Source organism: Engystomops pustulosus, chromosome 3, assembly GCF_040894005.1.
Source record: "Engystomops pustulosus chromosome 3, aEngPut4.maternal, whole genome shotgun sequence".
NCBI classification, from domain to species: domain Eukaryota; kingdom Metazoa; phylum Chordata; class Amphibia; order Anura; family Leptodactylidae; genus Engystomops; species Engystomops pustulosus.
Window position 1 is genome coordinate 227029503 of NC_092413.1, and position 23537 is coordinate 227053039.

Sequence of the window (23537 nt, forward strand, 5' to 3'; positions counted from 1 at the left end):
GCAAATATGTGCGTTGGTGGTATAGTGGTGAGCATAGCTGCCTTCCAAGCAGTTGACCCGGGTTCGATTCCCGGCCAACGCAACTTCTAGTGTTTTTGAACAGTTTTTATGTAGAACCAGATGAAGTGATGTTTCCTAGAAAGTTGTTGAATTTCTCATACTAGTGAAAGAACATGGAAAAATGCAGTGCTTTTCCTTTTTCCAAACTTTTCTTCGACTCTCTCAATATGGTCTGAAGCAGATTTAGTGTTGTTTCCCTAAACATTGCCTTGATTCTTGTGGCGCTCAGAGAAAGTATGAAAAGGCTGCAAATATGTGCGTTGGTGGTATAGTGGTGAGCATAGCTGCCTTCCAAGCAGTTGACCCGGGTTCGATTCCCGGCCAACGCAACCTCTATCTTTTTTGAACAGTTTTTAAGTTGTCAGAACCAGATGAAGTGATGTTTCCTAGAAAGTTTTTGAATTTCTCATACTAGTGAAAGAACATGCAAAAATGCAGCGCTTTTCCTTTTTCCAAACTTTTCTTCGACTCTCTCAATATGGTCTGAAGCAGATTTAGTGTTGTTTCCCTAAACATTGCCTTGATTCTTGTGGCGCTCAGAGAAAGTATGAAAAGGCTGCAAATATGTGCGTTGGTGGTATAGTGGTGAGCATAGCTGCCTTCCAAGCAGTTGACCCGGGTTCGATTCCCGTCCATCGCAACTTCTAGTGTTTTTGAACAGTTTTTATGTAGAACCAGATGAAGTGATGTTTCCTAGAAAGTTTTTGAATTTCTCATACTAGTGAAAGAACATGCAAAAATGCAGCGCTTTTCCTTTTTCCAAACTTTTCTTCAACTCTCTCAACATGGTCTGAAGCAGATTTAGTGTTGTTTCCCTAAACATTGCCTTGATTTTTGTGGCGCTCAGAGAAAGTATGAAAACGCTGCAAATATGTGCGTTGGTGGTATAGTGGTGAGCATAGCTGCCTTCCAAGCAGTTGACCCGGGTTCGATTCCCGGCCAACGCAACTTCTAGTGTTTTTGAACAGTTTTTATGTAGAACCAGATGAAGTGATGTTTCCTAGAAAGTTGTTGAATTTCTCATACTAGTGAAAGAACATGGAAAAATGCAGTGCTTTTCCTTTTTCCAAACTTTTCTTCGACTCTCTCAATATGGTCTGAAGCAGATTTAGTGTTGTTTCCCTAAACATTGCCTTGATTCTTGTGGCGCTCAGAGAAAGTATGAAAAGGCTGCAAATATGTGCGTTGGTGGTATAGTGGTGAGCATAGCTGCCTTCCAAGCAGTTGACCCGGGTTCGATTCCTGGCCAACGCAACCTCTATCTTTTTTGAACAGTTTTTAAGTAGTCAGAACCAGATGAAGTGATGTTTCCTAGAAAGTTTTTGAATTTCTCATACTAGTGAAAGAACATGCAAAAATGCAGCGCTTTTCCTTTTTCCAAACTTTTCTTCGACTCTCTCAATATGGTCTGAAGCAGATTTAGTGTTGTTTCCCTAAACATTGCCTTGATTCTTGTGGCGCTCAGAGAAAGTATGAAAAGGCTGCAAATATGTGCGTTGGTGGTATAGTGGTGAGCATAGCTGCCTTCCAAGCAGTTGACCCGGGTTCGATTCCCGGCCAACGCAACCTCTATCTTTTTTGAACAGTTTTTAAGTAGTCAGAACCAGATGAAGTGATGTTTCCTAGAAAGTTTTTGAATTTCTCATACTAGTGAAGGAACATGCAAAAATGCAGCGCCTTTCCTTTTTCCAAACTTTTCTTCGACTCTCTCAATATGGTCTGAAGCAGATTTAGTGTTGTTTCCCTAAACATTGCCTTGATTCTTGTGGCGCTCAGAGAAAGTATGAAAAGGCTGCAAATATGTGCGTTGGTGGTATAGTGGTGAGCATAGCTGCCTTCCAAGCAGTTGACCCGGGTTCGATTCCCGGCCAACGCAACCTCTATCTTTTTTGAACAGTTTTTAAGTAGTCAGAACCAGATGAAGTGATGTTTCCTAGAAAGTTGTTGAATTTCTCATACTAGTGAAAGAACATGGAAAAATGCAGTGCTTTTCCTTTTTCCAAACTTTTCTTCGACTCTCTCAATATGGTCTGAAGCAGATTTAGTGTTGTTTCCCTAAACATTGCCTTGATTCTTGTGGCGCTCAGAGAAAGTATGAAAAGGCTGCAAATATGTGCGTTGGTGGTATAGTGGTGAGCATAGCTGCCTTCCAAGCAGTTGACCCGGGTTCGATTCCCGGCCAACGCAACCTCTATCTTTTTTGAACAGTTTTTAAGTAGTCAGAACCAGATGAAGTGATGTTTCCTAGAAAGTTTTTGAATTTCTCATACTAGTGAAAGAACATGCAAAAATGCAGCGCTTTTCCTTTTTCCAAACTTTTCTTCGACTCTCTCAATATGTTCTGAAGCAGATTTAGTGTTGTTTCCCTAAACATTGCCTTGATTTTTGTGGCGCTCAGAGAAAGTATGAAAAGGCTGCAAATATGTGCGTTGGTGGTATAGTGGTGAGCATAGCTGCCTTCCAAGCAGTTGACCCGGGTTCGATTCCCGGCCAACGCAACTTCTAGTGTTTTTGAACAGTTTTTATGTAGAACCAGATGAAGTGATGTTTCCTAGAAAGTTTTTGAATTTCTCATACTAGTGAAAGAACATGCAAAAATGCAGCGCTTTTCCTTTTTCCAAACTTTTCTTCGACTCTCTCAATATGGTCTGAAGCAGATTTAGTGTTGTTTCCCTAAACATTGCCTTGATTCTTGTGGCGCTCAGAGAAAGTATGAAAACGCTGCAAATATGTGCGTTGGTGGTATAGTGGTGAGCATAGCTGCCTTCCAAGCAGTTGACCCGGGTTCGATTCCCGGCCAACGCAACTTCTAGTGTTTTTGAACAGTTTTTATGTAGAACCAGATGAAGTGATGTTTCCTAGAAAGTTGTTGAATTTCTCATACTAGTGAAAGAACATGGAAAAATGCAGTGCTTTTCCTTTTTCCAAACTTTTCTTCGACTCTCTCAATATGGTCTGAAGCAGATTTAGTGTTGTTTCCCTAAACATTGCCTTGATTCTTGTGGCGCTCAGAGAAAGTATGAAAAGGCTGCAAATATGTGCGTTGGTGGTATAGTGGTGAGCATAGCTGCCTTCCAAGCAGTTGACCCGGGTTCGATTCCCGGCCAACGCAACCTCTATCTTTTTTTAACAGTTTTTAAGTTGTCAGAACCAGATGAAGTGATGTTTCCTAGAAAGTTTTTGAATTTCTCATACTAGTGAAAGAACATGCAAAAATGCAGCGCTTTTCCTTTTTCCAAACTTTTCTTCGACTCTCTCAATATGGTCTGAAGCAGATTTAGTGTTGTTTCCCTAAACATTGCCTTGACTCTTGTGGCGCTCAGAGAAAGTATGAAAAGGCTGCAAATATGTGCGTTGGTGGTATAGTGGTGAGCATAGCTGCCTTCCAAGCAGTTGACCCGGGTTCGATTCCCGGCCATCGCAACTTCTAGTGTTTTTGAACAGTTTTTATGTAGAACCAGATGAAGTGATGTTTCCTAGAAAGTTGTTGAATTTCTCATACTAGTGAAGGAACATGCAAAAATGCAGCGCTTTTCCTTTTTCCAAACTTTTCTTCGACTCTCTCAATATGGTCTGAAGCAGATTTAGTGTTGTTTCCCTAAACATTGCCTTGATTCTTGTGGCGCTCAGAGAAAGTATGAAAAGGCTGCAAATATGTGCGTTGGTGGTATAGTGGTGAGCATAGCTGCCTTCCAAGCAGTTGACCCGGGTTCGATTCCCGGCCAACGCAACCTCTATCTTTTTTGAACAGTTTTTAAGTAGTCAGAACCAGATGAAGTGATGTTTCCTAGAAAGTTTTTGAATTTCTCATACTAGTGAAAGAACATGCAAAAATGCAGCGCTTTTTCTTTTTCCAAACTTTTCTTCGACTCTCTCAATATGGTCTGAAGCAGATTTAGTGTTGTTTCCCTAAACATTGCCTTGATTCTTGTGGCGCTCAGAGAAAGTATGAAAAGGCTGCAAATATGTGCATTGGTGGTATAGTGGTGAGCATAGCTGCCTTCCAAGCAGTTGACCCGGGTTCGATTCCCGGCCAACGCAACCTCTGTCTTTTTTGAACAGTTTTTAAGTAGTCAGAACCAGATGAAGTGATGTTTCCTAGAAAGTTTTTGAATTTCTCATACTAGTGAAAGAACATGCAAAAATGCAGCGCTTTTTCTTTTTCCAAACTTTTCTTCGACTCTCTCAATATGGTCTGAAGCAGATTTAGTGTTGTTTCCCTAAACATTGCCTTGATTCTTGTGGCGCTCAGAGAAAGTATGAAAACGCTGCAAATATGTGCGTTGGTGGTATAGTGGTGAGCATAGCTGCCTTCCAAGCAGTTGACCCGGGTTCGATTCCCGGCCAACGCAACTTCTAGTGTTTTTGAACAGTTTTTATGTAGAACCAGATGAAGTGATGTTTCCTAGAAAGTTGTTGAATTTCTCATACTAGTGAAAGAACATGGAAAAATGCAGTGCTTTTCCTTTTTCCAAACTTTTCTTCGACTCTCTCAATATGGTCTGAAGCAGATTTAGTGTTGTTTCCCTAAACATTGCCTTGATTCTTGTGGCGCTCAGAGAAAGTATGAAAAGGCTGCAAATATGTGCGTTGGTGGTATAGTGGTGAGCATAGCTGCCTTCCAAGCAGTTGACCCGGGTTCGATTCCCGTCCATCGCAACTTCTAGTGTTTTTGAACAGTTTTTATGTAGAACCAGATGAAGTGATGTTTCCTAGAAAGTTTTTGAATTTCTCATACTAGTGAAAGAACATGCAAAAATGCAGTGCTTTTCCTTTTTCCAAACTTTTCTTCGACTCTCTCAATATGGTCTGAAGCAGATTTAGTGTTGTTTCCCTAAACATTGCCTTGATTCTTGTGGCGCTCAGAGAAAGTATGAAAAGGCTCCAAATATGTGCGTTGGTGGTATAGTGGTGAGCATAGCTGCCTTCCAAGCAGTTGACCCGGGTTCGATTCCCGGCCAACGCAACCTCTATCGTTTTTGAACAGTTTTTAAGTAGTCAGAACCAGATGAAGTGATGTTTCCTAGAAAGTTTTTGAATTTCTCATACTAGTGAAAGAACATGCAAAAATGCAGCGCTTTTCCTTTTTCCAAACTTTTCTTCAACTCTCTCAACATGGTCTGAAGCAGATTTAGTGTTGTTTCCCTAAACATTGCCTTGATTTTTGTGGCGCTCAGAGAAAGTATGAAAACGCTGCAAATATGTGCGTTGGTGGTATAGTGGTGAGCATAGCTGCCTTCCAAGCAGTTGACCCGGGTTCGATTCCCGGCCAACGCAACTTCTAGTGTTTTTGAACAGTTTTTATGTAGAACCAGATGAAGTGATGTTTCCTAGAAAGTTGTTGAATTTCTCATACTAGTGAAAGAACATGGAAAAATGCAGTGCTTTTCCTTTTTCCAAACTTTTCTTCGACTCTCTCAATATGGTCTGAAGCAGATTTAGTGTTGTTTCCCTAAACATTGCCTTGATTCTTGTGGCGCTCAGAGAAAGTATGAAAAGGCTGCAAATATGTGCGTTGGTGGTATAGTGGTGAGCATAGCTGCCTTCCAAGCAGTTGACCCGGGTTCGATTCCTGGCCAACGCAACCTCTATCTTTTTTGAACAGTTTTTAAGTAGTCAGAACCAGATGAAGTGATGTTTCCTAGAAAGTTTTTGAATTTCTCATACTAGTGAAAGAACATGCAAAAATGCAGCGCTTTTCCTTTTTCCAAACTTTTCTTCGACTCTCTCAATATGGTCTGAAGCAGATTTAGTGTTGTTTCCCTAAACATTGCCTTGATTCTTGTGGCGCTCAGAGAAAGTATGAAAAGGCTGCAAATATGTGCGTTGGTGGTATAGTGGTGAGCATAGCTGCCTTCCAAGCAGTTGACCCGGGTTCGATTCCCGGCCAACGCAACCTCTATCTTTTTTGAACAGTTTTTAAGTAGTCAGAACCAGATGAAGTGATGTTTCCTAGAAAGTTTTTGAATTTCTCATACTAGTGAAGGAACATGCAAAAATGCAGCGCCTTTCCTTTTTCCAAACTTTTCTTCGACTCTCTCAATATGTTCTGAAGCAGATTTAGTGTTGTTTCCCTAAACATTGCCTTGATTCTTGCGGCGCTCAGAGAAAGTATAAAAAGGCTGCAAATATGTGCGTTGGTGGTATAGTGGTGAGCATAGCTGCCTTCCAAGCAGTTGACCCGGGTTCGATTCCCGGCCAACGCAACCTCTATCTTTTTTGAACAGTTTTTATGTAGAACCAGATGAAGTGATGTTTCCTAGAAAGTTGTTGAATTTCTCATACTAGTGAAAGAACATGGAAAAATGTAGTGCTTTTCCTTTTTCCAAACTTTTCTTCGACTCTCTCAATATGGTCTGAAGCAGATTTAGTGTTGTTTCCCTAAACATTGCCTTGATTCTTGCGGCGCTCAGAGAAAGTATGAAAAGGCTGCAAATATGTGCGTTGGTGGTATAGTGGTGAGCATAGCTGCCTTCCAAGCAGTTGACCCGGGTTCGATTCCCAGCCAACGCAACCTCTTTCTTTTTTGAACAGTTTTTAAGTAGTCAGAACCAGATGAAGTGATGTTTCCTAGAAAGTTTTTGAATTTCTCATACTAGTGAAGGAACATGCAAAAATGCTGCGCTTTTCCTTTTTCCAAACTTTTCTTCGACTCTCTCAATATGTTCTGAAGCAGATTTAGTGTTGTTTCCCTAAACATTGCCTTGATTCTTGCGGCACTCAGAGAAAGTATGAAAAGGCTATGAATATGTGCGTTGGTGGTAAAGTGGTGAGCATAGCTGCCTTTCAAGCAGTTGACCCGGGTTCGATGCCCGGCCAACGCAACCTCTATCTTTTTTGAACAGTTTTTAAGTAGTCAGAACCAGATGAAGTGATGTTTCCTAGAAAGTTTTTGAATTTCTCATACTAGTGAAAGAACATGCAAAAATGCAGCGCTTTTCCTTTTTCCAAACTTTTCTTCGACTCTCTCAATATGGTCTGAAGCAGATTTAGTGTTGTTTCCCTAAACATTGCCTTGATTCTTGTGGCGCTCAGAGAAAGTATGAAAAGGCTGCAAATATGTGCGTTGGTGGTATAGTGGTGAGCATAGCTGCCTTCCAAGCAGTTGACCCGTGTTCGATTCCTGGCCAACGCAACTTCTAGTGTTTTTGAACAGTTTTTATGTAGAACCAGATGAAGTGATGTTTCCTAGAAAGTTGTTGAATTTCTCATACTAGTGAAGGAACATGCAAAAATGCAGCGCTTTTCCTTTTTCCAAACTTTTCTTCGACTCTCTCAATATGGTCTGAAGCAGATTTAGTGTTGTTTCCCTAAACATTGCCTTGATTCTTGTGGCACTCAGAGAAAGTATGAAAAGGCTGCAAATATGTGCGTTGGTGGTATAGTGGTGAGCATAGCTGCCTTCCAAGCAGTTGACTCGGGATCGATTCCCGGCCAACGCAACCTCTATCTTTTTTGAACAGTTTTTAAGTAGTCAGAACCAGATGAAGTGATGTTTCCTAGAAAGTTTTTGAATTTCTCATACTAGTGAAGGAACATGCAAAAATGCAGCGCTTTTCCTTTTTCCAAACTTTTCTTCGACTCTCTCAATATGGTCTGAAGCAGATTTAGTGTTGTTTCCCTAAACATTGCCTTGATTCTTGCGGCGCTCAGAGAAAGTATGAAAAGGCTGCAAATATGTGCGTTGGTGGTATAGTGGTGAGCATAGCTGCCTTCCAAGCAGTTGACCCGGGTTTGATTTCGGCCAACGCAACCTCTATCTTTTTTGAACAGTTTTTAAGTAGTCAGAACCAGATGAAGTGATGTTTCCTAGAAAGTTTTTGAATTTCTCATACTAGTGAAAGAACATGCAAAAATGCAGCGCTTTTCCTTTTTCCAAACTTTTCTTCGACTCTCTCAATTTGGTCTGAAGCAGATTTAGTGTTGTTTCCCTAAACATTGCCTTGATTCTTGTGGCGCTCAGAGAAAGTATGAAAAGGCTGCAAACATGTGCGTTGGTGGTATAGTGGTGAGCATAGCTGCCTTCCAAGCAGTTGACCCGGGTTCGATTCCCGGCCAACGCAACTTCTAGTGTTTTTGAACAGTTTTTATGTAGAACCAGATGAAGTGATGTTTCCTAGAAAGTTGTTGAATTTCTCATACTAGTGAAGGAACATGCAAAAATGCAGCGCTTTTCCTTTTTCCAAACTTTTCTTCGACTCTCTCAATATGTTCTGAAGCAGATTTAGTGTTGTTTCCCTAAACATTGCCTTGATTCTTGTGGCGCTCAGAGAAAGTATGAAAAGGCTGCAAATATGTGCGTTGGTGGTATAGTGGTGAGCATAGCTGCCTTCCAAGCAGTTGACCCGGGTTCGATTCCCGTCCAACGCAACCTCCATCATTTTTGAACAGTTTTTAAGTAGTCAGAACCAGATGAAGTGATGTTTCCTAGAAAGTTTTTGAATTTCTCATACTAGTGAAAGAACATGCAAAAATGCAGCGCTTTTTCTTTTTCCAAACTTTTCTTCGACTCTCTCAATATGGTCTGAAGCAGATTTAGTGTTGTTTCCCTAAACATTGCCTTGATTCTTGTGGCGCTCAGAGAAAGTATGAAAACGCTGCAAATATGTGCGTTGGTGGTATAGTGGTGAGCATAGCTGCCTTCCAAGCAGTTGACCCGGGTTCGATTCCCGGCCAACGCAACTTCTAGTGTTTTTGAACAGTTTTTATGTAGAACCAGATGAAGTGATGTTTCCTAGAAAGTTGTTGAATTTCTCATACTAGTGAAAGAACATGGAAAAATGCAGTGCTTTTCCTTTTTCCAAACTTTTCTTCGACTCTCTCAATATGGTCTGAAGCAGATTTAGTGTTGTTTCCCTAAACATTGCCTTGATTCTTGTGGCGCTCAGAGAAAGTATGAAAAGGCTGCAAATATGTGCGTTGGTGGTATAGTGGTGAGCATAGCTGCCTTCCAAGCAGTTGACCCGGGTTCGATTCCCGGCCATCGCAACTTCTAGTGTTTTTGAACAGTTTTTATGTAGAACCAGATGAAGTGATGTTTCCTAGAAAGTTTTTGAATTTCTCATACTAGTGAAAGAACATGCAAAAATGCAGGGCTTTTCCTTTTTCCAAACTTTTCTTCGACTCTCTCAATATGGTCTGAAGCAGATTTAGTGTTGTTTCCCTAAACATTGCCTTGATTCTTGTGGCGCTCAGAGAAAGTATGAAAAGGCTGCAAACATGTGCGTTGGTGGTATAGTGGTGAGCATAGCTGCCTTCCAAGCAGTTGACCCGGGTTCGATTCCCGGCCAACGCAACTTCTAGTGTTTTTGAACAGTTTTTATGTAGAACCAGATGAAGTGATGTTTCCTAGAAAGTTGTTGAATTTCTCATACTAGTGAAGGAACATGCAAAAATGCAGCGCTTTTCCTTTTTCCAAACTTTTCTTCGACTCTCTCAATATGTTCTGAAGCAGATTTAGTGTTGTTTCCCTAAACATTGCCTTGATTTTTGTGGCGCTCAGAGAAAGTACGAAAAGGCTGCAAATATGTGCGTTGGTGGTATAGTGGTGAGCATAGCTGCCTTCCAAGCAGTTGACCCGGGTTCGATTCCCGTCCAACGCAACCTCCATCATTTTTGAACAGTTTTTAAGTAGTCAGAACCAGATGAAGTGATGTTTCCTAGAAAGTTTTTGAATTTCTCATACTAGTGAAAGAACATGCAAAAATGCAGCGCTTTTTCTTTTTCCAAACTTTTCTTCGACTCTCTCAATATGGTCTGAAGCAGATTTAGTGTTGTTTCCCTAAACATTGCCTTGATTCTTGTGGCGCTCAGAGAAAGTATGAAAAGGCTGCAAATATGTGCGTTGGTGGTATAGTGGTGAGCATAGCTGCCTTCCAAGCAGTTGACCCGGGTTCGATTCCCGGCCATCGCAACTTCTAGTGTTTTTGAACAGTTTTTATGTAGAACCAGATGAAGTGATGTTTCCTAGAAAGTTGTTGAATTTCTCATACTAGTGAAGGAACATGCAAAAATGCAGCGCTTTTCCTTTTTCCAAACTTTTCTTCGACTCTCTCAATATGGTCTGAAGCAGATTTAGTGTTGTTTCCCTAAACATTGCCTTGATTCTTGTGGCGCTCAGAGAAAGTATGAAAAGGCTGCAAATATGTGCGTTGGTGGTATAGTGGTGAGCATAGCTGCCTTCCAAGCAGTTGACCCGGGTTCGATTCCCGGCCAACGCAACCTCTATCTTTTTTGAACAGTTTTTAAGTAGTCAGAACCAGATGAAGTGATGTTTCCTAGAAAGTTTTTGAATTTCTCATACTAGTGAAAGAACATGCAAAAATGCAGCGCTTTTTCTTTTTCCAAACTTTTCTTCGACTCTCTCAATATGGTCTGAAGCAGATTTAGTGTTGTTTCCCTAAACATTGCCTTGATTCTTGTGGCGCTCAGAGAAAGTATGAAAAGGCTGCAAATATGTGCATTGGTGGTATAGTGGTGAGCATAGCTGCCTTCCAAGCAGTTGACCCGGGTTCGATTCCCGGCCAACGCAACCTCTGTCTTTTTTGAACAGTTTTTAAGTAGTCAGAACCAGATGAAGTGATGTTTCCTATAAAGTTTTTGAATTTCTCATACTAGTGAAAGAACATGCAAAAATGCAGCGCTTTTTCTTTTTCCAAACTTTTCTTCGACTCTCTCAATATGGTCTGAAGCAGATTTAGTGTTGTTTCCCTAAACATTGCCTTGATTCTTGTGGCGCTCAGAGAAAGTATGAAAACGCTGCAAATATGTGCGTTGGTGGTATAGTGGTGAGCATAGCTGCCTTCCAAGCAGTTGACCCGGGTTCGATTCCCGGCCAACGCAACTTCTAGTGTTTTTGAACAGTTTTTATGTAGAACCAGATGAAGTGATGTTTCCTAGAAAGTTGTTGAATTTCTCATACTAGTGAAAGAACATGGAAAAATGCAGTGCTTTTCCTTTTTCCAAACTTTTCTTCGACTCTCTCAATATGGTCTGAAGCAGATTTAGTGTTGTTTCCCTAAACATTGCCTTGATTCTTGTGGCGCTCAGAGAAAGTATGAAAAGGCTGCAAATATGTGCGTTGGTGGTATAGTGGTGAGCATAGCTGCCTTCCAAGCAGTTGACCCGGGTTCGATTCCCGGCCAACGCAACCTCTATCTTTTTTGAACAGTTTTTAAGTTGTCAGAACCAGATGAAGTGATGTTTCCTAGAAAGTTTTTGAATTTCTCATACTAGTGAAAGAACATGCAAAAATGCAGCGCTTTTCCTTTTTCCAAACTTTTCTTCGACTCTCTCAATATGGTCTGAAGCAGATTTAGTGTTGTTTCCCTAAACATTGCCTTGATTCTTGTGGCGCTCAGAGAAAGTATGAAAAGGCTGCAAATATGTGCGTTGGTGGTATAGTGGTGAGCATAGCTGCCTTCCAAGCAGTTGACCCGGGTTCGATTCCCGTCCATCGCAACTTCTAGTGTTTTTGAACAGTTTTTATGTAGAACCAGATGAAGTGATGTTTCCTAGAAAGTTTTTGAATTTCTCATACTAGTGAAAGAACATGCAAAAATGCAGCGCTTTTCCTTTTTCCAAACTTTTCTTCAACTCTCTCAACATGGTCTGAAGCAGATTTAGTGTTGTTTCCCTAAACATTGCCTTGATTTTTGTAGCGCTCAGAGAAAGTATGAAAACGCTGCAAATATGTGCGTTGGTGGTATAGTGGTGAGCATAGCTGCCTTCCAAGCAGTTGACCCGGGTTCGATTCCCGGCCAACGCAACTTCTAGTGTTTTTGAACAGTTTTTATGTAGAACCAGATGAAGTGATGTTTCCTAGAAAGTTGTTGAATTTCTCATACTAGTGAAAGAACATGGAAAAATGCAGTGCTTTTCCTTTTTCCGAACTTTTCTTCGACTCTCTCAATATGGTCTGAAGCAGATTTAGTGTTGTTTCCCTAAACATTGCCTTGATTCTTGTGGCGCTCAGAGAAAGTATGAAAAGGCTGCAAATATGTGCGTTGGTGGTATAGTGGTGAGCATAGCTGCCTTCCAAGCAGTTGACCCGGGTTCGATTCCTGGCCAACGCAACCTCTATCTTTTTTGAACAGTTTTTAAGTAGTCAGAACCAGATGAAGTGATGTTTCCTAGAAAGTTTTTGAATTTCTCATACTAGTGAAAGAACATGCAAAAATGCAGCGCTTTTCCTTTTTCCAAACTTTTCTTTGACTCTCTCAATATGTTCTGAAGCAGATTTAGTGTTGTTTCCCTAAACATTGCCTTGATTCTTGTGGCGCTCAGAGAAAGTATGAAAAGGCTGCAAATATGTTCGTTGGTGGTATAGTGGTGAGCATAGCTGCTTTCCAAGCAGTTGACCCGGGTTCGATTCCCGGCCAACGCAACCTCTTTCTTTTTTGAACAGTTTTTAAGTAGTCAGAACTAGATGAAGTTATGTTTCCTAGAAAGTTTTTGAATTTCTCATACTAGTTAAAGAACATGCAAAAATGCAGCGCTTTTCCTTTTTCCAAACTTTTCTTCGATTCTCTCAATATGGTCTGAAGCAGATTTAGTGTTGTATCTCTAAACATTGCCTTGATTCTTGCGGCACTCAGAGAAAGTATGAAAAGGCTGTGAATATGTGCGTTGGTGGTAAAGTGGTGAGCATAGCTGCCTTTCAAGCAGTTGACCCGGGTTCGATTCCCGGCCAACGCAACCTCTATCTTTTTTGAACAGTTTTTAAGTAGTCAGAACCAGATGAAGTGATGTTTCCTAGAAAGTTTTTGAATTTCTCATACTAGTGAAAGAACATGCAAAAATGCAGCGCTTTTCCTTTTTCCAAACTTTTCTTCGACTCTCTCAATATGGTCTGAAGCAGATTTAGTGTTGTTTCCCTAAACATTGCCTTGATTCTTGTGGCGCTCAGAGAAAGTATGAAAAGGCTGCAAATATGTGCGTTGGTGGTATAGTGGTGAGCATAGCTGCCTTCCAAGCAGTTGACCCGTGTTCGATTCCTGGCCAACGCAACTTCTAGTGTTTTTGAACAGTTTTTATGTAGAACCAGATGAAGTGATGTTTCCTAGAAAGTTGTTGAATTTCTCATACTAGTGAAGGAACATGCAAAAATGCAGCGCTTTTCCTTTTTCCAAACTTTTCTTCGACTCTCTCAATATGGTCTGAAGCAGATTTAGTGTTGTTTCCCTAAACATTGCCTTGATTCTTGTGGCACTCAGAGAAAGTATGAAAAGGCTGCAAATATGTGCGTTGGTGGTATAGTGGTGAGCATAGCTGCCTTCCAAGCAGTTGACTCGGGATCGATTCCCGGCCAACGCAACCTCTATCTTTTTTGAACAGTTTTTAAGTAGTCAGAACCAGATGAAGTGATGTTTCCTAGAAAGTTTTTGAATTTCTCATACTAGTGAAGGAACATGCAAAAATGCAGCGCTTTTCCTTTTTCCAAACTTTTCTTCGACTCTCTCAATATGGTCTGAAGCAGATTTAGTGTTGTTTCCCTAAACATTGCCTTGATTCTTGCGGCGCTCAGAGAAAGTATGAAAAGGCTGCAAATATGTTCGTTGGTGGTATAGTGGTGAGCATAGCTGCTTTCCAAGCAGTTGACCCGGGTTCGATTCCCGGCCAACGCAACCTCTTTCTTTTTTGAACAGTTTTTAAGTAGTCAGAACTAGATGAAGTTATGTTTCCTAGAAAGTTTTTGAATTTCTCATACTAGTGAAAGAACATGCAAAAATGCAGCGCTTTTCCTTTTTCCAAACTTTTCTTCGACTCTCTCAATTTGGTCTGAAGCAGATTTAGTGTTGTTTCCCTAAACATTGCCTTGATTCTTGTGGCGCTCAGAGAAAGTATGAAAAGGCTGCAAATATGTGCGTTGGTGGTATAGTGGTGAGCATAGCTGCCTTCCAAGCAGTTGACCCGGGTTCGATTCCCGGCCAACGCAACCTCTATCGTTTTTGAACAGTTTTTAAGTAGTCAGAACCAGATGAAGTGATGTTTCCTAGAAAGTTTTTGAATTTCTCATACTAGTGAAAGAACATGCAAAAATGCAGCGCTTTTCCTTTTTCCAAACTTTTCTTCGACTCTCTCAATATGTTCTGAAGCAGATTTAGTGTTGTTTCCCTAAACATTGCCTTGATTCTTGTGGCGCTCAGAGAAAGTATGAAAAGGCTGCAAATATGTGCGTTGGTGGTATAGTGGTGAGCATAGCTGCCTTCCAAGCAGTTGATCCGGGTTCGATTCCTGGCCAACGCAACTTCTAGTGTTTTTGAACAGTTTTTATGTAGATCCAGATGAAGTGATGTTTCCTAGAAAGTTGTTGAATTTCTCATACTAGTAAAGGAACATGCAAAAATGCAGCGCTTTTCCTTTTTCCAAATTTTTCTTCGACTCTCTCAATATGTTCTGAAGCAGATTTAGTGTTGTTTCCCTAAACATTGCCTTGATTCTTGTGGCGCTCAGAGAAAGTATGAAAAGGCTGCAAATATGTGCGTTGGTGGTATAGTGGTGAGCATAGCTGCCTTCCAAGCAGTTGACCCGGGGTCGATTCCCAGCCAACGCAACCTCTATCTTTTTTGAACAGTTTTTAAGTAGTCAGAACCAGATGAAGTGATGTTTCCTAGAAAGTTTTTGAATTTCTCATACTAGTGAAAGAACATGCAAAAATGCAGCGCTTTTCCTTTTTCCAAACTTTTCTTCAACTCTCTCAATATGGTCTGAAGCAGATTTAGTGTTGTTTCCCTAAACATTGCCTTGATTCTTGTGGCGCTCAGAGAAAGTATGAAAAGGCTGCAAATATGTGCGTTGGTGGTATAGTGCAGAGCATAGCTGCCTTCCAAGCAGTTGACTCGGGTTCGATTCCCGGCCAACGCAACCTCTATCTTTTTTGAACAGTTTTTATGTAGAACCAGATGAAGTGATGTTTCCTAGAAAGTTTTTGAATTTCTCATACTAGTGAAAGAACATGCAAAAATGCAGCGCTTTTCCTTTTTCCAAACTTTTCTTCGACTCTCTCAATATGGTCTGAAGCAGATTTAGTGTTGTTTCCCTAAACATTGCCTTGATTCTTGTGGCGCTCAGAGAAAGTATGAAAAGGCTGCAAATATGTGCGTTGGTGGTATAGTGGTGAGCATAGCTGCCTTCCAAGCAGTTGACCCGGGTTCGATTCCCGGCCAACGCAACCTCTATCTTTTTTGAACAGTTTTTATGTAGAACCAGATGAAGTGATGTTTCCTAGAAAGTTGTTGAATTTCTCATACTAGTAAAGGAACATGCAAAAATGCAGCGCTTTTCCTTTTTCCAAACTTTTCTTCGGCTCTCTCAATATGGTCTGAAGCAGATTTAGTGTTGTTTCCCTAAACATTGCCTTGATTCTTGTGGCGCTCAGAGAAAGTATGAAAAGGCTGCAAATATGTGCGTTGGTGGTATAGTGGTGAGCATAGCTGCCTTCCAAGCAGTTGACCCGGGTTCGATGCCCGGCCAACACAACGTCTATCTTTTTTGAACAGTTTTTAAGTAGTCAGAACCAGATGAAGTGATGTTTCCTAGAAAGTTGTTGAATTTCTCATACTAGTGAAAGAACATGCAAAAATGCAGCGCTTTTCCTTTTTCCAAACTTTTCTTCGACTCTCTCAATATGGTCTGAAGCAGATTTAGTGTTGTTTCCCTAAACATTGCCTTGATTCTTGTGGCGCTCAGAGAAAGTATGAAAAGGCTGCAAATATTTGCGTTTTTGGTATAGTGGTGAGCATAGCTGCCTTCCAAGCAGTTGACCCGGGTTCGATTCCCGGCCAACGCAACTTTTTTTTTAACAGTTTTTATGTAGAACCAGATGAAGTGATGTTTCCTAGAAAGTTGTTGAATTTCTCATACTAGTGAAAGAACATGCAAAAATGCAGCGCTTTTCCTTTTTCCAAACTTTTCTTCGACTCTCTCAATATGGTCTGAAGCAGATTTAGTGTTGTTTCCCTAAACATTGCCTTGATTCTTGTGGCGCTCAGAGAAAGTATGAAAAGGCTGCAAATATGTGCGTTGGTGGTATAGTGGTGAGCATAGCTGCCTTCCAAGCAGTTGACCCGGGTTCGATTCCCGGCCAACGCAACTTTTTTTTTAACAGTTTTTATGTAGAACCAGATGAAGTGATGTTTCCTAGAAAGTTGCTGAATTTCTCATACTAGTGAAAGAACATGGAAAAATGCAGTGCTTTTCCTTTTTCCAAACTTTTCTTCGACTCTCTCAATATGGTCTGAAGCAGATTTAGTGTTGTTTCCCTAAACATTGCCTTGATTCTTGCGGCGCTCAGAGAAAGTATGAAAAGGCTGCAAATATGTGCGTTGGTGGTATAGTGGTGAGCATAGCTGCCTTCCAAGCAGTTGACCCGTGTTCGATTCCCGGCCAACGCAACCTCTTTCTTTTTTGAACAGTTTTTAAGTAGTCAGAACCAGATGAAGTGATGTTTCCTAGAAAGTTTTTGAATTTCTCATACTAGTAAAGGAACATGCAAAAATGCAGCGCTTTTCCTTTTTCCAAATTTTTCTTCGACTCTCTCAATATGGTCTGAAGCAGATTTAGTGTTGTTTCCCTAAACATTGCCTTGATTCTTGTGGCGCTCAGAGAAAGTATGAAAAGGCTGCAAATATGTGCGTTGGTGGTATAGTGGTGAGCATAGCTGCCTTCCAAGCAGTTGACCCGGGTTCGATTCCCGGCCAACGCAAACTCTATCTTTTTTGAACAGTTTTTAAGTAGTCAGAACCAGATGAAGTGATGTTTCCTAGAAAGTTTTTGAATTTCTCATACTAGTGAAAGAACATGCAAAAATGCAGCGCTTTTCCTTTTTCCAAACTTTTCTTCAACTCTCTCAATATGGTCTGAAGCAGATTTAGTGTTGTTTCCCTAAACATTGCCTTGATTCTTGTGGCGCTCAGAGAAAGTATGAAAAGGCTGCAAATATGTGCGTTGGTGGTATAGTGGTGAGCATAGCTGCCTTCCAAGCAGTTGACTCGGGTTCGATTCCCGGCCAACGCAACCTCTATCTTTTTTGAACAGTTTTTATGTAGAACCAGATGAAGTGATGTTTCCTAGAAAGTTTTTGAATTTCTCATAGTAGTAAAGGAACATGCAAAAATGCAGCGCTTTTCCTTTTTCCAAACTTTTCTTCGACTCTCTCAATATGGTCTGAAGCAGATTTAGTGTTGTTTCCCTAAACATTGCCTTGATTCTTGTGGCGCTCAGAGAAAGTATGAAAAGGCTGCAAATATGTGCGTTGGTGGTATAGTGGTGAGCATAGCTGCCTTCCAAGCAGTTGACCCGGGTTCGATTCCCGGCCAACGCAACTTTTTTTTTAACAGTTTTTATGTAGAACCAGATGAAGTGATGTTTCCTAGAAAGTTGTTGAATTTCTCATACTAGTGAAAGAACATGGAAAAATGCAGTGCTTTTCCTTTTTCCAAACTTTTCTTCGACTCTCTCAATATGGTCTGAAGCAGATTTAGTGTTGTTTCCCTAAACATTGCCTTGATTCTTGCGGCGCTCAGAGAAAGTATGAAAAGGCTGCAAATATGTGCGTTGGTGGTATAGTGGTGAGCATAGCTGCCTTCCAAGCAGTTGACCCGTGTTCGATTCCCGGCCAACGCAAGCTCTTTCTTTTTTGAACAGTTTTTAAGTAGTCAGAACCAGATGAAGTGATATTTCCTAGAAAGTTTTTGAATTTCTCATACTAGTGAAAGAACATGCAAAAATGCAGCGCTTTTCCTTTTTCCAAACTTTTCTTCGACTCTCTCAATATGGTCTGAAGCAGATTTAGTGTTGTTTCCCTAAACATTGCCTTGATTCTTGTGGCGCTCAGAGAAAGTATGAAAAGGCTGCAAATATGTGCGTTGGTGGTATAGTGGTGAGCATAGCTGCCTTCCAAGCAGTTGACCCGGGTTCGATTCCCGGCCAACGCAACCTCTATCTTTTTTGAACAGTTTTTATGTAGAACCAGATGAAGTGATGTTTCCTAGAAAGTTGTTGAATTTCTCATACTAGTAAAGGAACATGCAAAAATGCAGCGCTTTTCCTTTTTCCAAACTTTTCTTCGACTCTCTCAATATGGTCTGAAGCAGATTTAGTGTTGTTTCCCTAAACATTGCCTTGATTCTTGTGGCGCTCAGAGAAAGTATGAAAAGGCTGCAAATATGTGCGTTGGTGATATAGTGGTGAGCATAGCTGCCTTCCAAGCAGTTGACCCGGGTTCGATGCCCGGCCAACACAACCTCTATCTTTTTTGAACAGTTTTTAAGTAGTCAGAACCAGATGAAGTGATGTTTCCTAGAAAGTTGTTGAATTTCTCATACTAGTGAAAGAACATGCAAAAATGCAGCGCTTTTCCTTTTTCCAAACTTTTCTTCGACTCTCTCAATATGGTCTGAAGCAGATTTAGTGTTGTTTCCCTAAACATTGCCTTGATTCTTGTGGCGCTCAGAGAAAGTATGAAAAGGCTGCAAATATTTGCGTTTTTGGTATAGTGGTGAGCATAGCTGCCTTCCAAGCAGTTGACCTGGGTTCGATTCCCGGCCAACGCAACTTTTTTTTTAACAGTTTTTATGTAGAACCAGATGAAGTGATGTTTCCTAGAAAGTTGTTGAATTTCTCATACTAGTGAAAGAACATGGAAAAATGCAGCGCTTTTCCTTTTTCCAAACTTTTCTTCGACTCTCTCAATATGGTCTGAAGCAGATTTAGTGTTGTTTCCCTAAACATTGCCTTGATTCTTGCGGCGCTCAGAGAAAGTATGAAAAGGCTGCAAATATGTGCGTTGGTGGTATAGTGGTGAGCATAGCTGCCTTCCAAGCAGTTGACCCGTGTTTGATTTCGGCCAACGCAACCTCTATCTTTTTTGAACAGTTTTTAAGTAGTCAGAACCAGATGAAGTGATGTTTCCTAGAAAGTTTTTGAATTTCTCATACTAGTGAAAGAACATGCAAAAATGCAGCGCTTTTCCTTTTTCCAAACTTTTCTTCGACTCTCTCAATTTGGTCTGAAGCAGATTTAGTGTTGTTTCCCTAAACATTGCCTTGATTCTTGTGGCGCTCAGAGAAAGTATGAAAAGGCTGCAAATATGTGCGTTGGTGGTATAGTGGTGGGCATAGCTGCCTTCCAAGCAGTTGACCCGGGTTCGATTCCCGGCCAACGCAACCTCTATCTATTTTGAACAGTTTTTAAGTAGTCAGAACCAGATGAAGTGATGTTTCCTAGAAAGTTTTTGAATTTCTCATACTAGTGAAAGAACATGCAAAAATGCAGCGCTTTTCCTTTTTCCAAACTTTTCTTCGACTCTCTCAATATGTTCTGAAGCAGATTTAGTGTTGTTTCCCTAAACATTGCCTTGATTCTTGTGGCGCTCAGAGAAAGTATGAAAAGGCTGCAAATATGTGCGTTGGTGGTATAGTGGTGAGCATAGCTGCCTTCCAAGCAGTTGACCCGGGTTCGATTCCTGGCCAACGCAACTTCTAGTGTTTTTGAACAGTTTTTATGTAGATCCAGATGAAGTGATGTTTCCTAGAAAGTTGTTGAATTTCTCATACTAGTAAAGGAACATGCAAAAATGCAGCGCTTTTCCTTTTTCCAAATTTTTCTTCGACTCTCTCAATATGGTCTGAAGCAGATTTAGTGTTGTTTCCCTAAACATTGCCTTGATTCTTGTGGCGCTCAGAGAAAGTATGAAAAGGCTGCAAATATGTGCGTTGGTGGTATAGTGGTGAGCATAGCTGCCTTCCAAGCAGTTGACCCGGGTTCGATTCCCGGCCAACGCAAACTCTATCTTTTTTGAACAGTTTTTATGTAGAACCAGATGAAGTGATGTTTCCTAGAAAGTTTTTGAATTTCTCATACTAGTGAAAGAACATGCAAAAATGCAGGGCTTTTCCTTTTTCCAAACTTTTCTTCGACTCTCTCAATATGGTCTGAAGCAGATTTAGTGTTGTTTCCCTAAACATTGCCTTGATTCTTGTGGCGCTCAGAGAAAGTATGAAAAGGCTGCAAATATGTGCGTTGGTGGTATAGTGGTGAGCATAGCTGCCTTCCAAGCAGTTGACCCGGGTTGATTCCCGGCCAACGCAACCTCTATCTTTTTTGAACAGTTTTTATGTAGAACCAGATGAAGTGATGTTTCCTAGAAAGTTGTTGAATTTCTCATACTAGTAAAGGAACATGCAAAAATGCAGCGCTTTTCCTTTTTCCAAACTTTTCTTCGACTCTCTCAATATGGTCTGAAGCAGATTTAGTGTTGTTTCCCTAAACATTGCCTTGATTCTTGTGGCGCTCAGAGAAAGTATGAAAAGGCTGCAAATATGTGCGTTGGTGGTATAGTGGTGAGCATAGCTGCCTTCCAAGCAGTTGACCCGGGTTCGATGCCCGGCCAACACAACCTCTATCTTTTTTGAACAGTTTTTAAGTAGTCAGAACCAGATGAAGTGATGTTTCCTAGAAAGTTGTTGAATTTCTCATACTAGTGAAAGAACATGCAAAAATGCAGCGCTTTTCCTTTTTCCAAACTTTTCTTCGACTCTCTCAATATGGTCTGAAGCAGATTTAGTGTTGTTTCCCTAAACATTGCCTTGATTCTTGTGGCGCTCAGAGAAAGTATGAAAAGGCTGCAAATATGTGCGTTGGTGGTATAGTGGTGAGCATAGCTGCCTTCCAAGCAGTTGACCCGGGTTCGATTCCCGGCCAACGCAACTTTTTTTTTAACAGTTTTTATGTAGAACCAGATGAAGTGATGTTTCCTAGAAAGTTGTTGAATTTCTCATACTAGTGAAAGAACATGCAAAAATGCAGCGCTTTTCCTTTTTCCAAACTTTTCTTCGACTCTCTCAATATGGTCTGAAGCAGATTTAGTGTTGTTTCCCTAAACATTGCCTTGATTCTTGCGGCGCTCAGAGAAAGTATGAAAAGGCTGCAAATATGTGCGTTGGTGGTAAAGTGGTGAGCATAGCTGCCTTCCAAGCAGTTGACCCGGGTTCGATTCCCGGCCAACGCAACCTCTATCTTTTTTGAACAGTTTTTAAGTAGTCAGAACCAGATGAAGTGATGTTTCCTAGAAAGTTTTTGAATTTCTCATACTAGTGAAAGAACATGCAAAAATGCAGCGCTTTTCCTTTTTCCAAACTTTTCTTCGACTCTCTCAATATGGTCTGAAGCAGATTTAGTGTTGTTTCCCTAAACATTGCCTTGATTCTTGTGGCGCTCAGAGAAAGTATGAAAAGGCTGCAAATATGTGCGTTGGTGGTATAGTGGTGAGCATAGCTGCCTTCCAAGCAGTTGACCCGTGTTCGATTCCCGGCCAACGCAACCTCTATCTTTTTTGAACAGTTTTTAAGTAGTCAGAACCAGATGAAGTGATGTTTCCTAGAAAGTTTTTGAATTTCTCATACTAGTGAAAGAACATGCAAAAATGCAGCGCTTTTCCTTTTTCCAAACTTTTCTTCGACTCTCTCAATATGTTCTGAAGCAGATTTAGTGTTGTTTCCCTAAACATTGCCTTGATTCTTGTGGCGCTCAGAGAAAGTATGAAAAGGCTGCACATATGTGCGTTGGTGGTATAGTGGTGAGCATAGCTGCCTTCCAAGCAGTTGACCCGGGTTCGATTCCCGGCCAACGCAACCTCTATCTTTTTTGAACAGTTTTTAAGTAGTCAGAACCAGATGAAGTGATGTTTCCTAGAAAGTTTTTGAATTTCTCATACTAGTGAAAGAACATGCAAAAATGCAGCGCTTTTCCTTTTTCCAAACTTTTCTTCAACTCTCTCAATATGTTCTGAAGCAGATTTAGTGTTGTTTCCCTAAACATTGCCTTGATTCTTGTGGCGCTCAGAGAAAGTATGAAAAGGCTGCAAATATGTGCGTTGGTGGTATAGTGCAGAGCATAGCTGCCTTCCAAGCAGTTGACCCGGGTTCGATTCCCGGCCAACGCAAACTCTATCTTTTTTGAACAGTTTTTAAGTAGTCAGAACCAGATGAAGTGATGTTTCCTAGAAAGTTGTTGAATTTCTCATACTAGTAAAGGAACATGCAAAAATGCAGCGCTTTTCCTTTTTCCAAACTTTTCTTCGACTCTCTCATTATGGTCTGAAGCAGATTTAGTGTTGTTTCCCTAAACATTGCCTTGATTCTTGTGGCGCTCAGAGAAAGTATGAAAAGGCTGCAAATATGTGCGTTGGTGGTATAGTGGTGAGCATAGCTGCCTTCCAAGCAGTTGACCCGGGTTCGATGCCCGGCCAACGCAACTTCTAGTGTTTTAGAACAGTTTTTATGTAGAACCAGATGAAGTGATGTTTCCTAGAAAGTTGTTGAATTTCTCATACTAGTAAAGGAATATGCAAAAATGCAGCGCTTTTCCTTTTTCCAAACTTTTCTTCGACTCTCTCAATATGTTCTGAAGCAGATTTAGTGTTGTTTCCCTAAACATTGCCTTGATTCTTGTGGCGCTCAGAGAAAGTATGAAAAGGCTGCAAATATGTGCGTTGGTGGTATAGTGGTGAGCATAGCTGCCTTCCAAGCAGTTGACTCGGGTTCGATTCCCGGCCAACGCAACCTCTATCTTTTTTGAACAGTTTTTATGTAGAACCAGATGAAGTGATGTTTCCTAGAAAGTTGTTGAATTTCTCATACTAGTAAAGGAACATGCAAAAATGCAGCGCTTTTCCTTTTTCCAAATTTTTCTTCGACTCTCTCAATATGGTCTGAAGCAGATTTAGTGTTGTTTCCCTAAACATTGCCTTGATTCTTGTGGCGCTCAGAGAAAGTATGAAAAGGCTGCAAATATGTGCGTTGGTGGTATAGTGCAGAGCATAGCTGCCTTCCAAGCAGTTGACTCGGGTTCGATTCCCGGCCAACGCAACCTCTATCTTTTTTGAACAGTTTTTAAGTAGTCAAAACCAGATGAAGTGATGTTTCCTAGAAAGTTTTTGAATTTCTCATACTAGTGAAAGAACATGCAAAAATGCAGCGCTTTTCCTTTTTCCAAACTTTTCTTCGACTCTCTCAATATGGTCTGAAGCAGATTTAGTGTTGTTTCCCTAAACATTGCCTTGATTCTTGTGGCGCTCAGAGAAAGTATGAAAAGGCTGTGAATATGTGCGTTGGTGGTATAGTGGTGAGCATAGCTGCCTTCCAAGCAGTTGACCCGGGTTCGATTCCCGGCCAACGCAACCTCTATCTTTTTTGAACAGTTTTTAAGTAGTCAGAACCAGATGAAGTGATGTTTCCTAGAAAGTTGTTGAATTTCTCATACTAGTGAAAGAACATGCAAAAATGCAGCGCTTTTCCTTTTTCCAAACTTTTCTTCGACTCTCTCAATATGTTCTGAAGCAGATTTAGTGTTGTTTCCCTAAACATTGCCTTGATTCTTGTGGCGCTCAGAGAAAGTATGAAAAGGCTGCAAATATGTGCGTTGGTGGTATAGTGCAGAGCATAGCTGCCTTCCAAGCAGTTGACCCGGGTTCGATT

General features: G+C 40.9%; 32 non-coding genes across 32 annotated transcripts; all 32 read left to right on the top strand.

The window, feature by feature from the left end:
- Nucleotides 1–10: 10 nt before the first annotated feature.
- TRNAG-UCC (transfer RNA glycine (anticodon UCC)) lies at nt 11–82 on the top strand. Its single transcript has one exon. It is a non-coding gene; the product is annotated as a tRNA-Gly (tRNA).
- Nucleotides 83–317: 235 nt separating this feature from the next.
- TRNAG-UCC (transfer RNA glycine (anticodon UCC)) lies at nt 318–389 on the top strand. Its single transcript has one exon. It is a non-coding gene; the product is annotated as a tRNA-Gly (tRNA).
- A 546-nt stretch (nt 390–935) lies between these two features.
- TRNAG-UCC (transfer RNA glycine (anticodon UCC)) lies at nt 936–1007 on the top strand. The gene has a single exon. It is a non-coding gene; the product is annotated as a tRNA-Gly (tRNA).
- A 546-nt stretch (nt 1008–1553) lies between these two features.
- TRNAG-UCC (transfer RNA glycine (anticodon UCC)) lies at nt 1554–1625 on the top strand. The gene has a single exon. It is a non-coding gene; the product is annotated as a tRNA-Gly (tRNA).
- Nucleotides 1626–1864: 239 nt separating this feature from the next.
- On the top strand, nt 1865–1936 carry TRNAG-UCC (transfer RNA glycine (anticodon UCC)). The gene has a single exon. It is a non-coding gene; the product is annotated as a tRNA-Gly (tRNA).
- Nucleotides 1937–2175: 239 nt separating this feature from the next.
- TRNAG-UCC (transfer RNA glycine (anticodon UCC)) lies at nt 2176–2247 on the top strand. Its single transcript has one exon. It is a non-coding gene; the product is annotated as a tRNA-Gly (tRNA).
- A 239-nt stretch (nt 2248–2486) lies between these two features.
- TRNAG-UCC (transfer RNA glycine (anticodon UCC)) lies at nt 2487–2558 on the top strand. The gene has a single exon. It is a non-coding gene; the product is annotated as a tRNA-Gly (tRNA).
- A 235-nt stretch (nt 2559–2793) lies between these two features.
- On the top strand, nt 2794–2865 carry TRNAG-UCC (transfer RNA glycine (anticodon UCC)). The gene has a single exon. It is a non-coding gene; the product is annotated as a tRNA-Gly (tRNA).
- A 235-nt stretch (nt 2866–3100) lies between these two features.
- TRNAG-UCC (transfer RNA glycine (anticodon UCC)) lies at nt 3101–3172 on the top strand. The gene has a single exon. It is a non-coding gene; the product is annotated as a tRNA-Gly (tRNA).
- A 546-nt stretch (nt 3173–3718) lies between these two features.
- On the top strand, nt 3719–3790 carry TRNAG-UCC (transfer RNA glycine (anticodon UCC)). The gene has a single exon. It is a non-coding gene; the product is annotated as a tRNA-Gly (tRNA).
- Nucleotides 3791–4340: 550 nt separating this feature from the next.
- TRNAG-UCC (transfer RNA glycine (anticodon UCC)) lies at nt 4341–4412 on the top strand. Its single transcript has one exon. It is a non-coding gene; the product is annotated as a tRNA-Gly (tRNA).
- Nucleotides 4413–4954: 542 nt separating this feature from the next.
- On the top strand, nt 4955–5026 carry TRNAG-UCC (transfer RNA glycine (anticodon UCC)). Its single transcript has one exon. It is a non-coding gene; the product is annotated as a tRNA-Gly (tRNA).
- Nucleotides 5027–5265: 239 nt separating this feature from the next.
- TRNAG-UCC (transfer RNA glycine (anticodon UCC)) lies at nt 5266–5337 on the top strand. The gene has a single exon. It is a non-coding gene; the product is annotated as a tRNA-Gly (tRNA).
- Nucleotides 5338–5883: 546 nt separating this feature from the next.
- On the top strand, nt 5884–5955 carry TRNAG-UCC (transfer RNA glycine (anticodon UCC)). The gene has a single exon. It is a non-coding gene; the product is annotated as a tRNA-Gly (tRNA).
- A 239-nt stretch (nt 5956–6194) lies between these two features.
- Nucleotides 6195–6266, top strand: TRNAG-UCC (transfer RNA glycine (anticodon UCC)). The gene has a single exon. It is a non-coding gene; the product is annotated as a tRNA-Gly (tRNA).
- A 1785-nt stretch (nt 6267–8051) lies between these two features.
- TRNAG-UCC (transfer RNA glycine (anticodon UCC)) lies at nt 8052–8123 on the top strand. Its single transcript has one exon. It is a non-coding gene; the product is annotated as a tRNA-Gly (tRNA).
- Nucleotides 8124–8669: 546 nt separating this feature from the next.
- TRNAG-UCC (transfer RNA glycine (anticodon UCC)) lies at nt 8670–8741 on the top strand. The gene has a single exon. It is a non-coding gene; the product is annotated as a tRNA-Gly (tRNA).
- Nucleotides 8742–9283: 542 nt separating this feature from the next.
- Nucleotides 9284–9355, top strand: TRNAG-UCC (transfer RNA glycine (anticodon UCC)). The gene has a single exon. It is a non-coding gene; the product is annotated as a tRNA-Gly (tRNA).
- Nucleotides 9356–10208: 853 nt separating this feature from the next.
- On the top strand, nt 10209–10280 carry TRNAG-UCC (transfer RNA glycine (anticodon UCC)). Its single transcript has one exon. It is a non-coding gene; the product is annotated as a tRNA-Gly (tRNA).
- A 550-nt stretch (nt 10281–10830) lies between these two features.
- TRNAG-UCC (transfer RNA glycine (anticodon UCC)) lies at nt 10831–10902 on the top strand. The gene has a single exon. It is a non-coding gene; the product is annotated as a tRNA-Gly (tRNA).
- Nucleotides 10903–11137: 235 nt separating this feature from the next.
- On the top strand, nt 11138–11209 carry TRNAG-UCC (transfer RNA glycine (anticodon UCC)). The gene has a single exon. It is a non-coding gene; the product is annotated as a tRNA-Gly (tRNA).
- Nucleotides 11210–11755: 546 nt separating this feature from the next.
- Nucleotides 11756–11827, top strand: TRNAG-UCC (transfer RNA glycine (anticodon UCC)). The gene has a single exon. It is a non-coding gene; the product is annotated as a tRNA-Gly (tRNA).
- A 2097-nt stretch (nt 11828–13924) lies between these two features.
- Nucleotides 13925–13996, top strand: TRNAG-UCC (transfer RNA glycine (anticodon UCC)). Its single transcript has one exon. It is a non-coding gene; the product is annotated as a tRNA-Gly (tRNA).
- A 1164-nt stretch (nt 13997–15160) lies between these two features.
- Nucleotides 15161–15232, top strand: TRNAG-UCC (transfer RNA glycine (anticodon UCC)). The gene has a single exon. It is a non-coding gene; the product is annotated as a tRNA-Gly (tRNA).
- Nucleotides 15233–16080: 848 nt separating this feature from the next.
- On the top strand, nt 16081–16152 carry TRNAG-UCC (transfer RNA glycine (anticodon UCC)). Its single transcript has one exon. It is a non-coding gene; the product is annotated as a tRNA-Gly (tRNA).
- Nucleotides 16153–16693: 541 nt separating this feature from the next.
- Nucleotides 16694–16765, top strand: TRNAG-UCC (transfer RNA glycine (anticodon UCC)). Its single transcript has one exon. It is a non-coding gene; the product is annotated as a tRNA-Gly (tRNA).
- A 546-nt stretch (nt 16766–17311) lies between these two features.
- Nucleotides 17312–17383, top strand: TRNAG-UCC (transfer RNA glycine (anticodon UCC)). The gene has a single exon. It is a non-coding gene; the product is annotated as a tRNA-Gly (tRNA).
- Nucleotides 17384–17924: 541 nt separating this feature from the next.
- On the top strand, nt 17925–17996 carry TRNAG-UCC (transfer RNA glycine (anticodon UCC)). The gene has a single exon. It is a non-coding gene; the product is annotated as a tRNA-Gly (tRNA).
- Nucleotides 17997–19772: 1776 nt separating this feature from the next.
- On the top strand, nt 19773–19844 carry TRNAG-UCC (transfer RNA glycine (anticodon UCC)). The gene has a single exon. It is a non-coding gene; the product is annotated as a tRNA-Gly (tRNA).
- An 852-nt stretch (nt 19845–20696) lies between these two features.
- On the top strand, nt 20697–20768 carry TRNAG-UCC (transfer RNA glycine (anticodon UCC)). The gene has a single exon. It is a non-coding gene; the product is annotated as a tRNA-Gly (tRNA).
- Nucleotides 20769–21620: 852 nt separating this feature from the next.
- TRNAG-UCC (transfer RNA glycine (anticodon UCC)) lies at nt 21621–21692 on the top strand. Its single transcript has one exon. It is a non-coding gene; the product is annotated as a tRNA-Gly (tRNA).
- A 1475-nt stretch (nt 21693–23167) lies between these two features.
- On the top strand, nt 23168–23239 carry TRNAG-UCC (transfer RNA glycine (anticodon UCC)). Its single transcript has one exon. It is a non-coding gene; the product is annotated as a tRNA-Gly (tRNA).
- The last annotated feature ends 298 nt before the right edge of the window (nt 23240–23537 follow it).